Source organism: Elephas maximus, chromosome 5 (assembly GCF_024166365.1).
Source record: "Elephas maximus indicus isolate mEleMax1 chromosome 5, mEleMax1 primary haplotype, whole genome shotgun sequence".
NCBI lineage: Eukaryota > Metazoa > Chordata > Mammalia > Proboscidea > Elephantidae > Elephas > Elephas maximus.
The window spans coordinates 90261529-90275522 of NC_064823.1; the positions used below are offsets into that span (position 1 = coordinate 90261529).

Genomic DNA, 13994 nt, shown 5'->3' on the forward strand with positions numbered 1-13994 from the left:
ATAAGCTTATATACACCTTTCTACACACTACCATTCACTGTCCCCGTAATGAGTCAGCCCGCTCCCTTCCTCCAGTCTCTCCTTTCGTGACGGTTTTGTCAGTTTCTAACCTTCTCTACCCTGCAATAAACATGGGTATGCATATATCCGTTCATGTAAAGGCTCTTATTTCTCTAGGGTATATTCCAAGGAGTGGGATTTCTGGATTGTATGGTAGTTTTATTTATAACTTTATAAGAAAACGCCAGATAGATTTCCAAGGTGGTTGTACCATTTTACATTCCCACCAGCAGTGTATAAGAGTTCCAATCTCTCCGCAGCCTCTCCAACATTTCTTATTTTGTGTTTTTTGGATTAATGCCAGCCTTGTTGGAGTGAGATGGATTCTTACGATAGTTTTAATTTGCATTTCTCTAATGGCTAGTGATCGAGAGCATTTTCTCACGTATCTGTTAGCTGACTGAATATCTTCTTTAGTGAAGTGCGTGTTCATATCCTTGGCCCACTTTTTGATTGGGTTGTTTGTCTTTTTGTGGTTGAGTTTTAACAGAATCATATAGATTTTAGAGATCAGGCGCTGGTCGGAGATGTCATAGCTGAAAATTCTTTCCCAATCTGTAGGTGGTCTTTTTACTCTTTTGGTGAAGTCCTTATGTGAGCATAGGTGTTTGATTTTTAGGAGCTCCCAGTTATCTGGTTTCTCTTCGTAATTTTTACTAACGGTCATGGCCCCTACTTCAAATTTCTTCTCATCTCATAATTCTTCCATTTCCAACGAGAGTGATTCCTCTCATTTTCCTTATTGGTTGTTTCAAATCTCTCCATTATCCTCAAACTCTGACATATCATTCCCCCAACATCATCAAAAAACAAATAAACATAGAAAACTTATTATAACCATTCATGATGTATCGGTGATGACTGTCTTCAAAGCACTGAGCAAATGCATACTCGTCATTTTGTTCATGTCCAGGCTCACTGCTGTCCCCTTGGCCTTCATGTGAGCAACATTATCAGGTTGATCAGCAAACAAGGGAATGCCCACCATAGGGATCCCATGGTAGATAGCCTCATAGATGCCATTGGTTCCACCATGAGTTATAAAAGCTTTGGTCTTTGGCTGACCTAGGAAAGGGTGAAATTTAGCAAAATTATTCATTATAATTCTTAAAAATAAAATGGGGAATACAAGGAACTCAATAAGACAGTGATTTCTAGGAAACAGATTATCTTGCCCATAAAATTATATTTAAATTGTTTTTAGATCTCTGAGCAGCAAGCAAGCAGGTCTACTGGAGCAATAAGTGAGGGATTCAGGGGAGAAATGATCTGTGCCTGGAGACTTGAAAAATGAATAGAAGATTGCCAGGTGGATAAATTGAAGGACAATATTTTAGATATAAGTAACAACATGTGAAAAGAAAAGAGGGACACATCAGAGCATATTCTCTTAGAGAAACAGTGAGAAAAAGACTGAGTCTGATATGTAGGGTGTCCAAGGCAGGAGGAAGTGTGATGATGGTGGTACTGGCCTCAGAAGAAGGGAAGACAATCCTTTATCATGAAAAGTTTTGTCATTTCATCATGAAAATTTTGGATATTTTCCTACAGGAAATGGAGAGTCATTGGATCTAAGGGAGGGGCTGTTAATGTTTGTCTCCATTTGAACTCTCTCTGTAGCTGTGGAGAGCATAGGTATGAGGTGGGAGTATTAGGGGACAGAGCGATGATCCAGAAGGCTATTAAAAAATTCCAAACAAGAGGTGATTACTCCTGAAGTAACAGATACCATGCTTCTGGACTGAAGGATTATGACTGTATATAATAAAATGCCAGTTATTATATTTCATATTTTTTTCCATCAGAACAAGAAAATAAATATAAAAAACTTATGCTTCATTTTTGAGTCTTTGTATAATGAATGCTGAAAACTTAGTTTTCTCTTGAACTATGATCCCTCTGACTGTTACTCCTATTTTCCGTATTTGTTCTCTGATCTTACCAAGGAGGTCATTCTGAGAGATCCACTGATAGAGTCGGGTATTGTGTCCTAAATTATCTGGTTTCTTGCCATCAAATCGCCACAGCACCTATTAAGATAAAATACTCCATGAATAGAAATTCAAAATTATATTGTTGCTGTTGTTAGATGCCGTCCAGTTGGTTCCAACTCTTAGCAACTCTATGTACAGCAGAGCAAGACAATGCCCTGTCCTGTGCTACCTTCACAATCCTTGTTATTCCAGAGCCCATTGTTGCACCCATTGTGTCAATCCATCTCATTGAAGCTCTTCCTCTTTCTCATTGACCCTCGACTTTACCAAGCATGACGTCTTTCTCCAGGGGTTGATCCATCCTGACAACATGTCCAAAGTATGTGAGACATAGTCTTATTATCCTTGCTTCTAAGGAGTCTTCTGGTTGTATTTCTTCCAAGCAGATCTTGTCCTTCTTTTGGCAGTTCATGCTATATTCAATATTCTTTGCCGACACCACAATTCAAAGGCATCAATTCTTCTTTGCTCTTCCTTATTCATTGTCAAGGTTTTACATGCATATGAGGTGATTGAAAACATCATGGCTTGAGTCAGGTGCACCTTAGTCTTCAAGGTGACATCTTTGCTTTTCAACACTTTAAAGAGGTCTTTTGCAGCAAATTTGCCCAACACAATGCATCTTTCTTTTTCCTTTTTTTTTTATTGTGCTTTAGGTGGATGTTTAGAGTTCAAGTTAATTTCTCATACAGAAATTAATACATGTATTGTTATGTTACAATAGTTGCAATCTCTATAATTTCATGGTACACTCCCCCATTCCACCCAAGATTTTCCGTGTCCATCCAACCAGCTTTTGTCCCTTCCTGCTTTCTCATCCTGCCTCCGGACAGGAGCCATCCATTTGGTCTCTTGTATCTGCTTGAACTAAGAAGTGCACTGTTCACCAGTATTATTTTATTTTTTTTTAGTCCAGTCTAACCTTTGTCCTAAGAGTGGGCTTTGGGAATGGTTTTAGTTCTGGATTAACAGAGTGTCTGGGGGCCATGGCTTCAAGGGTTCCTCCAGTCTCAGTAAGACCCTTAAGTTGTCTATTTACATGAATTCGAATTCTGTTCTATACATTTTTCCTGCTCCTTCAGGGACTCTCTGCTATGTTCCCAGTCAGGGTGGTTGTGGGTGGTAGCTGGGCACCACCTAGTTCTTCTGGTCTCAGGCTGATGAAGTCTCTGGTTTATGTGGCTCTTTTTTCTGTTGGGCTGTTTTCCTTGCATCTTTGGTGTTCTTCACTCTCCCTTGCCCCAGTGGGCTGGGATCTATTGCATCTTAGATGGTTGCTCGCAAGCTTTTAAGACCCCAATTGCAATCAACAAAGTAGGATATAGACCATTTTCTTTATAAACTGTCTTATGCCAATTGAGCTAGATGTCACCCGAGACTATGGTACCCAGCCCTCAACCCAGTAATTCAGTGCTCCAGGGAGTTTGGTTGTGTCTATAAAGCTTCCATGACTTTGACTTGGTCAAGTTGTGCAGACCCCCCTGGTATTGGGTACTGTCGTACCCTTCACCAAAGTTACCACTTATCTATTTTCTAGTTAGTGTTTTTCACCTCCCTTTCCTTCCCTACACCTTAACCATCAGAGATTGTTTCTTTTTCTATGTAAACCTTTCCACGTGTTTGTATAATAGTTACCTCAAATAGTATTTGTCTTCTTGTGATTGTCTTATTTCTTTCAGCATAATGTCTTCCTGATTCGTACATGTTGTGAGATCTTTTGCAGACTTATTATTGTTCTTTGTTGCTGCATAACATTCCATTGTGTGTATGTACCCTAGTTTGTTCATCCATTCATCTATTAATGGGTACATACATGGTGATGCTGCAATGAACATGGGTGTGCATATGTCTATTCATGTGACAGGACTTATTTCTGTAGGATAGTGGGGTTGTTCGATGGTATGGTATTTGTATTTCTAGCTCTTTAAGAAAGCTCCGTATAGTTTTCCAAAATAGTTGTATCATTTTACATTGCCACCAGCAGTGCATAAGAGTTCAAATTCAGTGGATTACAGTTTTTCATGGTACTTTTATATTCCCTTTTATTTCAGTTGGGTCTGTTTTAGTGTCCCCCATTTCATTTCTTAGTTGGGCTGTTTGCTTCCTCTCATTTTTCTTTTGTCAGCTTGGCCAATGGTTTGTTGATTTTGCTGACCCTTTCAAAGAACCAGTTTTTGGTTTTGTTGATTCTTTGTTCTTTCTATTCTCTATATCAATTATTTCTGCTCTGATCTTTATTATTTCCTTTCTTCTGGTGGCTCTGGGCTTCTTTTGCTGTTTTCTTTCTATTTGTTAAAGTTGTATAGCTAATGTTTTGATTTTTCCATTTCTACTTTTTTCATGCGTGCAGTTGCTCCTATAAATTGACCTCTGAGCAGTGCCTTTGCTGTGTCCCAAAATTTTTGCTATGATCTGTTTTCATTCTCGTTTGATTCAAGGAATTTTTTGATTCCATCTTTGTTTTCTTCTATTATCCAGTGTTTTTTTCAGCAAGATGTTATTCAGTTTCCTTGTATGTGATTTTTTTCCCTGGCTCTCCCTGTTATTAATTTCTGCTTTTATGGTGTTGTGATCAGAAAAGATGATTTGTATTATCTCAATGTTTTGCAACTTGTTGAAGGTTGCTTTGTGGTCTAAGATATGGTCAAATCTGTAGAATGTTCCACGTGCATTGGAAAACAATGTGCACTTTGCTGATGTTGGATGGAGTGTTCTATATATGTCTACAAAGTCCAGTTGTTTGATTGTGGCCTTTAGATTTTCTGTATCTTTGTTCAGTTTATTTCTAGATTTTCTTTTACCGAGAGTGGTGTGTTGAAGTCTCCTACTATTATTTTGAAACTGTCATTTTCTCTTTTTAGTATGTTAGAGTCTGTTTTATGTATTTTGAAGCCCTATTGTTGGGTGTGTAGATATTTATTTTTTGCTTCTATCCTTAAGGTAGATTGTCTCTGTCAACATTATATAACATCCTTTCTTGTCTTTTATGATGGCTTTTGTTTTAAACACTATTTTTAACTGAGATTAAGATTGTCACAGCTACTCTTTTTTGGTTGCTGTTTGCTTTGCTTTATATATATATATATTTAGCCTTTGATTATTAATATATTTATGTCTTTGTTTTTAAGGTATGTGTCTTATAGTCAGTGTTTTCCTGGGTCACGTTTTTTAATCCATTCTTTCACTCTCTGTCTCTTTACCAGTGCATTTAAGCCATTTATATTTAGTGTGATTATCGACAGGTGTGAGTTTATTGCTATCATTTTATCGGGCCTTTTTTTTTTTTTGTGGTGCTAATGTTTTCTTTGTTCCTTTTACTGTCCTAGGCTGAATTCCTTTTTTTCTGGATTTTTCTTTTATTTCTCTAGTTTTTGTAGATTTTGTTTTTACTAAGACTTCACGTTTTTCTGCTTTATTTTTATGAGCAGATTTCTTAACTTTCTTTGTGGTTATTTTCAAATTTACTCCTACCTTCCTAAGTTTAAACCAGTCTTTTATTTCTTGAATTGCCTTGACTTCCTCTGCATTTGAAAGTTCTACACATACACTGCTTGTTCTCTTTCTCATTGTTCTGATGTTGTTGTCAATTACAGATTGACCACTCTAGTTCCATGTTGTAAATATTTTAGTTTTGTTGTATTCTTGACAGTTTATTACCTAGGTTGCTATCTGACTGATACTGTCTTGTGTCCTAGATTCAAGCTGTTGTCTGCTGTTGTTGATTCTCTAACTGAAGGAGCCCCTTTAACATTTCTTGTAAGTTTCGTTTTTACATATTCCCTTAATTTCTGTTTTACTGGAATTATCCTAAATTTGCCATCAGCAGGGTCAGTCACTCACCTATAGTATAACAGGGCAGATTCAGCAGGTGAATCTGGGGGGAGGGGGATGAGTCATTTATGGGTTAGAGCCCAAGGTCCAGGTGAATATGCTGATGTCTACAGGTGCACAGTGCTCAGCACACAGTGTAGATAGGCAGCAAAGAAGGGAGAGCATATGAGGTGGGGAGTTAAGTGTGTGGCAAAAAGAAGAGAGAGAGACAGAAGCAAAAAAGTAAATAAAATGGAGTTGTGGAAAGATTTGGTGCATGGGGTAGGGCATACCTGGGAGGACTGTGTGTCAGTGGCTCTCTAGCTGAGTGGTGTAGCTTGGACTGTCATGAAGGGGTGTGGGTGGTGTACAGTGTAGGTGGGCAGGAGAAAGGAAAGGAAAAAAGAGAAAGAGAGACAAGAAACAAGAAAATAAAACCTAATAATGCAAATGCAACAACAACAAAAATAAATATGGTACCGGGGCAGTTGGCCACTGGAGGTTTCATGGAATTGGACGGTAGTTCTCTGAAGTCTCTCTCACTGGGCATTGTGACATGGTCCTTCAGGAAGAGGTGGGGGCAGCACAAGGCCTAGGTGAAAGAGAGAAGGAAAAGAAAACAATTAAAAAAAATATATATATATATATGATGCTGAGGGACCTGGCCTGTGGGAGAGGCACAGGCCCATGGAGGTCATGTGCCAGAGGTTCTCTAACTGAGTGATTCAGCATAGCCCATCAAGAAGGGGGGCAGTGCTCAGGGCTAGACGGATGGGAGAAAGGAAAGGAAAGGAGGAAGAGAGAGAGAGAAAAGAAACAAAAACCAACAAACAAAACAAAATACAGTAGTAAGGGAGCTGGCTATTGGGGCGAGAATGGACCTGGGGAGTTAGTGTGCCAAAGGCTCTCTAGCCAAGTGGTGCAACATTGCCTGTTAAGAAGGGGCAGTGCACAGGGTTAAGTGGGAAGGAGAAAGTAAAGGAAGGAAGAGAGAGAGAAGAAACTGAAAAAAAAAAAATGTAGCTGAGAGACCGGCTGGTGAAGCTGGCATAGAACTGGAGAGACCTGGTTGGTGGTTCTCTGGCTGAACGGTGTGGTACAGCCCTTACAGAAGTGACAGGGACTGTACACAGGGCCAGAGGGCCAGAAGAAGGGAAAGGAAGGAAGGGCGAGAGAAAAAACAAACAAAGAAAGCTAAAAACAACAACAAAAGAAATGGTGCTGAAGGTGCTGACCTGTTCAGGGTGGGGTGGACTTGGGGGGCAGTGAGGGGATGTTTCTCTGGTTGAGTAACAGTGGCTTGTAGAAAAGCTGTAGAGGCCAACTAGAAGGAAGAAGTGTGGAGGTGGATGCTCGTATCCCTCGTTACCAGGTGCTCTGTCTCCTGGTAGTAACTCTATGAACTTGCCTTTCAAACTCCCAGTCTGTATTCCTTGGTGGCTGTAGTTCAAGGTGACAAATCAGTACCATGTTAGCTGATAGGGGCCCTCCACTCCTTAACTCTCATCATTCTCTGTTCTCTGTCAGTTTCTTATTGCATTTGGTGCTTGATCAAGTTCTTTATCTTGTCTTCAATGCTCAGGGCTTCAGGATTGATGTTTGTATCTGTTTTACTTAGGTTTTTTCAGGTTTTTGCTGCAAAGGAATGGCATGGTGCTTCTGTCTAGAGTGTCATGTTCCCCAGACTTTCTTGTTTTGTGAAATATTTTTTACTTTTATATCTGACCTAGTATTCTAATCACCAAATTAAAATTCTACTCTTTTCTGATAAATGTCTACAGTAAGCATAGCGACCTCAGGAATCCTGCAAGAAAGAGGAGCAAATGACAGGACAGAATTCAGTGATTCCTGTATACTGGCTACAACATCATTATAATGACAAAACTTCACACTGCAACTATGAAACATATGTATTTCTTGTTACAATGTTATTGCTAAAGTAATTATCAGTTTAAAAGACATCATATTAACATCTAACACCAAAATTTTTGTTTTCAGGCTAAAATTTGAGATAAATTGTTGTTATCATGATAGTTTACCTTCCTGCAGAAAATTTCTATAATCAGAGCCTTTATAGAGTTGAACAGACTAGGGAAGTACTTGCTCACCATTAAGATACTTTATCTACCTTTTGTGGAATCTGCGCAAGGGCTGATGCAATCGTGCAGGCCATTTCTTCTGTAATGTGACTGACCACTGACCCAAGAGTAAACAGCACAACACCGTATTCTCCAGAGCTCTGGACAAACTCTTCTATCTCCTATGAAGAAAGAAATTGCTTCATCATGAAACAGCAACAAAATATTGAACAATTGTTGACAAAAACTTAAGAGAAAAAATCCAGCAGTAACAACCAAAACCAAACCTGTTGCTGTGAAGCCAATTCCGACTCATGACAACCCGATGTGTTACAGGTAGAACTGAGTGCCATCAGATATTTTGGCTGTAATCTTCATGGAAGCAGATCTCTGGACCTTTCTTCTGAGTGCCATTGGTAGGGTGGAACTGCCAAACTTTTGTTTTGTAGGTTTGTGTCACACAGGGAACTTCAAGTATTGATTGAAATTATCAGAATAGTGGCTGCTTTTTAACAAAATTAATTAGTTCCTTTGGAAGGAGATGTGTGATATGCAATCTATGGCCTCTATGGTGTATATTTGTGTAAATTTGTTTATGTATGTGCCTTGTGGAAGCTAGAAATGAATTTAAGCTATTACACAGTAGTGAGAGGAATACTCACTCTTCATTTACAGTTATTAATTGCTAATATACATTCTTGAAAGGAGGGATCACAGCAGAGTCTTAATTCAGTTTTAATTCCATACAGTTATATTTCCACTGGAGTCTCAGCACAGTGCAAATGATTACTGTGCTCACCTGCTAACCAAAAGGAGGAAAGTTCAAGTCCACCTAGAGATGCACCAAAAGAAAAGCACAGTGATCTTATTCTGAAAAATCAGCCAAGGAAAACCCTATGGAGCACAGATCTACTCTGATACACATGGGATCACCGTGATTTGGAATCAACATAATGACACCTGTTTGGTCGTAGTTCTAATAAATCACATGTTTTTATTCCAGAAGGTTTTCTGGAGAGTTCTTTCAGTTGGGAGTCGTTAGCATTTTACTTCCTAACTAAGTACACTATGAAAAATTAGTTACGGTGGTGATGATTGTATTTTCATATTTCTCTAAGTTACATAACCCTACTATGTCACACCTTAAACTTTCTCATAGTTACCCATATATTCCTCTAACACACCCCTTAAATATCCAGATGTTAAGAATCTCTATTAATAAAATAAATAAATAAAGCTTTTAGTTTGGAATTTCTGTGAAATAGTCATAAGAGTTCCATTTACAATTCATGAATATACATTTGTAGTTACTATTGGAAAGTCCATCTTTTTTCTGCAATTTAAATAACATTTACAATAAATATTTTAACTATTGTGGCACTATTCATTGTCTTTTTCCTCCTCCTCCTCCTAACACTGTCATTTTCCTTTAATGTGAATAGGAAAATTTTTCCCGAATATGATTCCAAAAAAAAACCAAACCCAGTGCCATCGAGTCGATTCCGACTCATAGCGACCCCATAGGACAGTAGAACTGCCCCACAGAGTTACCAAGGAGCGCCTGGCAGATTCAAACTGCTGACCATTTTGTTAGCAGCTGTAGCACTTAACTCCTATGCCACCAGGGTTTCCCCAATAAGATTAGATTACATAAAATTATCATTAATTATACCACAACTTTTGAACTCTACAAAAGATATTGCATAGAGCTAAACAATTTGCACTCGAAATAAGTTTTGACTTTTAAACCTTGAATAGCATCTCAGTTTTATGTTGCTGCCAATAAGAAGGTAGACAAAATGGACCTCTTAGTAGACTGTATACTAGTGCAATAAAGAATGATTGCTTTTTATTTATGTCTTAAAGTTGTAATATTAATTTAAAATATATTGGTTTCTTCCTTTCCTTCATAAGTTATATTATTCTATATGCTGACAGGATTATTTTGTAATTTCGAACAAAGAGAATTTTCAGAAAAAGTTGATAGGAATAGTTGATCTTTATTATGTACACAGAATTTATTGTCCTTATTAGATGCACGGGATACATTTTCTTTGTTCATTTTGTCAGGCAGCTGTGATATAGCTACCTCTGTTCTCAGGGGGAGCACCGCTGGCACAGTGGTTCAATATTCAGCTGCTAACCAAAAGGTCGGCAGTTCATATCAGTTCCAAGGTCGACCACTCCTTGGAAACCCTGTGGGGCAGTTCTGCCCTGTCCTATAGGGTTGCTATGAGTTGGAATCAACATGAAGGCAACTTTTTTCTTTTTTTTTAATACAGAAACGGAATTTTACTATAGGTTTGATATACAGCAGAAAACACTTCCTTTGATAGATATGCTAAACAATTCCTTTTATTCTCAAAGATGTAAAAACTTGGGTTTTCAAATGTTGAATGGTTTCAATGCTGTAAACCAAGGCACTGAAGAAAAAAACTTTGGGTTGGCTGCAAACATTGTTGGGAGCACCCATTTATGCTCACCCATTCATATTGTTTAGGAATGGTATTCTTCTAGGCTACAATACTGGTGAAAAGCCTAAATCCTTACAACAAAATTTAAGTATTTCATCCAGGCTCATTTGTTTGTGAAAATGTATACATTCTCTTTTAAAAATTCCATAGAATCATTTCAATTGAAAATACAAAACCAACAGTAACAGGTTTAACTTAGGCAAGGGATTGGCGGGTTTGCACTGGAGCCCTCCAACAAAGTCAAAATGTGGCAAAACTGGGCGAGGAAACTCAAAATTCCAGTAAGTTCCAATGAGCCATATTTCAGCTTTCCCCATTGTCTCATATAATGTAGTGGGTCTTCCTGAAAAGAAAAGAGAAACAAAAGGTAGAGGTAACTTGAGAAAATTGTCGCCTGAGTATCAGAGAAATTTTCAGAAGGGAGCTTGGAATAACGGAGCTAAAATTGTTTAAAAGGATGAGAGGAGACTTAGATCTCTAATGTCACATCAGTATATTCACCATCATAAACGGTTATTAAACCTAAGCCACTGCAGAATTAAATATGCATTTGGTTTCTCTAAAGTTGTCTTGGAAGAAATACAACCAGAATGCTCCTTAGGAGTAAGGAAGGCGAGACTACTTTTCAAATACTTTGGACATGTTATCAGGAGGGATCAGTCCTGGAGAAGAATATCATGCTTAGTAGAGAAGAGGGTCAGTGAAAAAGAGGAAGATCCTCAACAAGATGGATTGACATAGTGGCTGCAACAATGCACTCAAGCATAACAAGTGTTTTGTTCTGTTGTACACACAGTCACTATGAGTCAGAACTGACTAGATAGCACCCAACAACAACAACAAAGTTGCAAAGGTAACAGATGCAAAAACACAAACAACTAGAATTTGAGCTCCCCAATCAATCCTACCACAGCCATGGAAACACCTTTCCCAGAAGTACTGTCTAGTTTCTACAATTTAGCAAGTCAGTCCCTTGACACTCAGTTTTCCAACTAAACTGTGAGGTTTTGTATCAACTACTATATTTGGTTCAAGTTAAGAGCTGAATAACATTTTATTAACAAATAAAACTATTTGCAATTAACAACTGGAAAATTTTCAATACAATTATGGAAATAGATGTGATTTTTTTAAAATAGTGAGACAGAGTTTTCAAAGAATACAGATTAATAACTTGTATGTCAACCCTTCAAAAACTTGATAGGCCTGTAAGAAAGATGAGTGGTAAGCACTTATTAAAAATTTTGGTATCGTTAGGGTTCACTAGAAACAAGTTGTGCAGAATTATATTATCTGGATTACAGCTATTTGGCTAGCAGCTTAATAAAATATTGTAAACACAAACTGTAAATTGTTGAATCTGGGATAGAGCCATTATATCTCTCAACGGAGAAGGAATTCTCAGAAGGTAATATGGAAAAATATTTCCATTAATGAATAAGAAAATTGAGCTCTAGAAGAAGTTATTTTTTCAATGCTATGTAGATAGTTTGAGCCCTGGTGGCACAGTGGTTAAGAGCTCTGCTGCTAACCAGAGAAGGTCAGTGGTTGAAATCCACCAGCAGCTCTTTGGAAATACTATGGAGTAGTTCCACTTTGTTCTATAGCATCTCTATGAGTCAACATCGACTCAGTGGCAACGGCTTTTTGCTACATAGACAGTTTTGCTAGAAATAACATGTCACTCTTCAATCTACACGTCTATTATCATCCAGACATTCACTGAGGTTTGTAAATGACTTTTTAAAGATAAAAGTACATTAAAATAGATATGTAATTAATTAAAGAAATTCTAACTGTCTTAATTCTTGAGTTTCGACTTTCAGGTGTCTGTTGTCATTGTGATGGGCCGTCGGGTTCTACTAACTGATTCTATAATAGAAACCTGTCTAAAATACTTGTGAGATTGATAGATTATTTCACCTTTTACTTACAAAAACCAAATTCCTCTCTCTTCTTATTTACACAAACTCAAATTCAAAGACACAAGGAAAGTCAAGACTTCATTCTATCAACTAAAAACATGACTTACCTAGTACTTCACTGTAAAACAGATCCCACTTCTTCTCATTAAATGTCTGGAACCAAAAGTCAAAATAAACCACATATATCATATTTTTCACCCTCTCCAAGAATGTCATTTGATCATGCAATTCTGACAGAAAAATAGGTACATAGGAAGGAGGGGTTAAAAGTCCTCCACTATACTTTTCAACTGAATAGCCAAAAGTGAACCGGACAATATACACAAAGGGTATTTTAAGTAGCTCAGCCAAAAGCTCACCACAAGGACCAATGGCATCTGCAAGAATGACATCAAACCTTGATTGTTGTAATTTGATCATTAGTTTCTTTTTGAAAACTACATCTTTACAGAGTCTTTTAATACAATCAGAATATTCCCCAGCGATTTCTTGTACTACTGAAAAATATGGCCAAAATGTATATTTTGGCAGATCATTGGATGATTTCCTGATCCATTTCATGAAAAGCAACTCAAAATCATCTTTAGCAAGAGATGTTGGATAAACTTCAAATTTAATAGCAGATGGTGTGTTGGGATCAATAAGAATGGAAGCTGAAAATGTTAGAAAGTCACCTCGTGACCCCTCTGAATAAGTTCATCCACTATTGTCTTTATATTGATCCGATGGCTATATTCTGTTGGCCACACCAGCAATTTTCCACAAGTTCCACAGCTAAAGTAACAACTCAGTTGTATCAGCAGAAGTGAAATCCATTTCATAGACATCCTGTTTAAACGAATTCTTCTTTTCAAATCAATCAAGTAGTTAAAATACAACTCTTACAGGGCAAACTAAACACATTATATGAATAGCCAGAGCATACCAAGTTAAAAAAAAGCAGAGCAGAGATGACCTTGTATATTATGAGGGTACTTAACATCCCTTTCATCATAAGTGCTATCACACAGCTAAGAGTCGAGGATGTAACATTTGGGTGTCATCTGTGTTACATAATACATTCTATAATGTTGTTAAGAACTGTGACTATTTGAAGGCACTTGTGACTGTAGTCTTCTTGACACAAGAATTAAAGAAAAAATAATTATACGGCTGCATTAATATATTTTTGGATATCATGGTTCAAGGCTTTTTGTACCTGGTGAAATCTTTATGGACATATAATTCATATATCATACAATTCATCAATTTAAACTGTACAATTCAACGGTTGTTAGTATATGGACAGAGTTGTACAAACACCACCATGATTAATTTTAGAATATTTTAGTCCTTTCAAAAAGGAATCCTGTGTCCCTTACTCATCGGAATCAACTCAACGGCAGTGGGTTTTTAGTCCTTCCTAAAAAGGAATCCTGTGTCCCTTACCCATAGTGTCTTAGTCTTCCCACCCTCCTTCTCCCCCTAGCCCTAGAAAATTGCTAATCTACTTTCTGTCTCTATAGATTTTTCTACTTTGGACATTTCATATAAATGGAATCATACATTTTTCTTTCGCTTACCATAATATTTTAAGATTTTTCTATGTTATATATATTGTTGTCATTGTTGTTAGATACCATCAAGTCAGTTCCCACTCACAGCGACCCTATG

General features: G+C 37.5%; 1 pseudogene; it reads right to left on the bottom strand.

The window, feature by feature from the left end:
- Positions 1-13168, bottom strand: part of LOC126077128 (UDP-glucuronosyltransferase 2B31-like) — a 29800-nt pseudogene extending 16632 nt beyond the window's left edge.
- Positions 13169-13994: the final 826 nt, after the last annotated feature.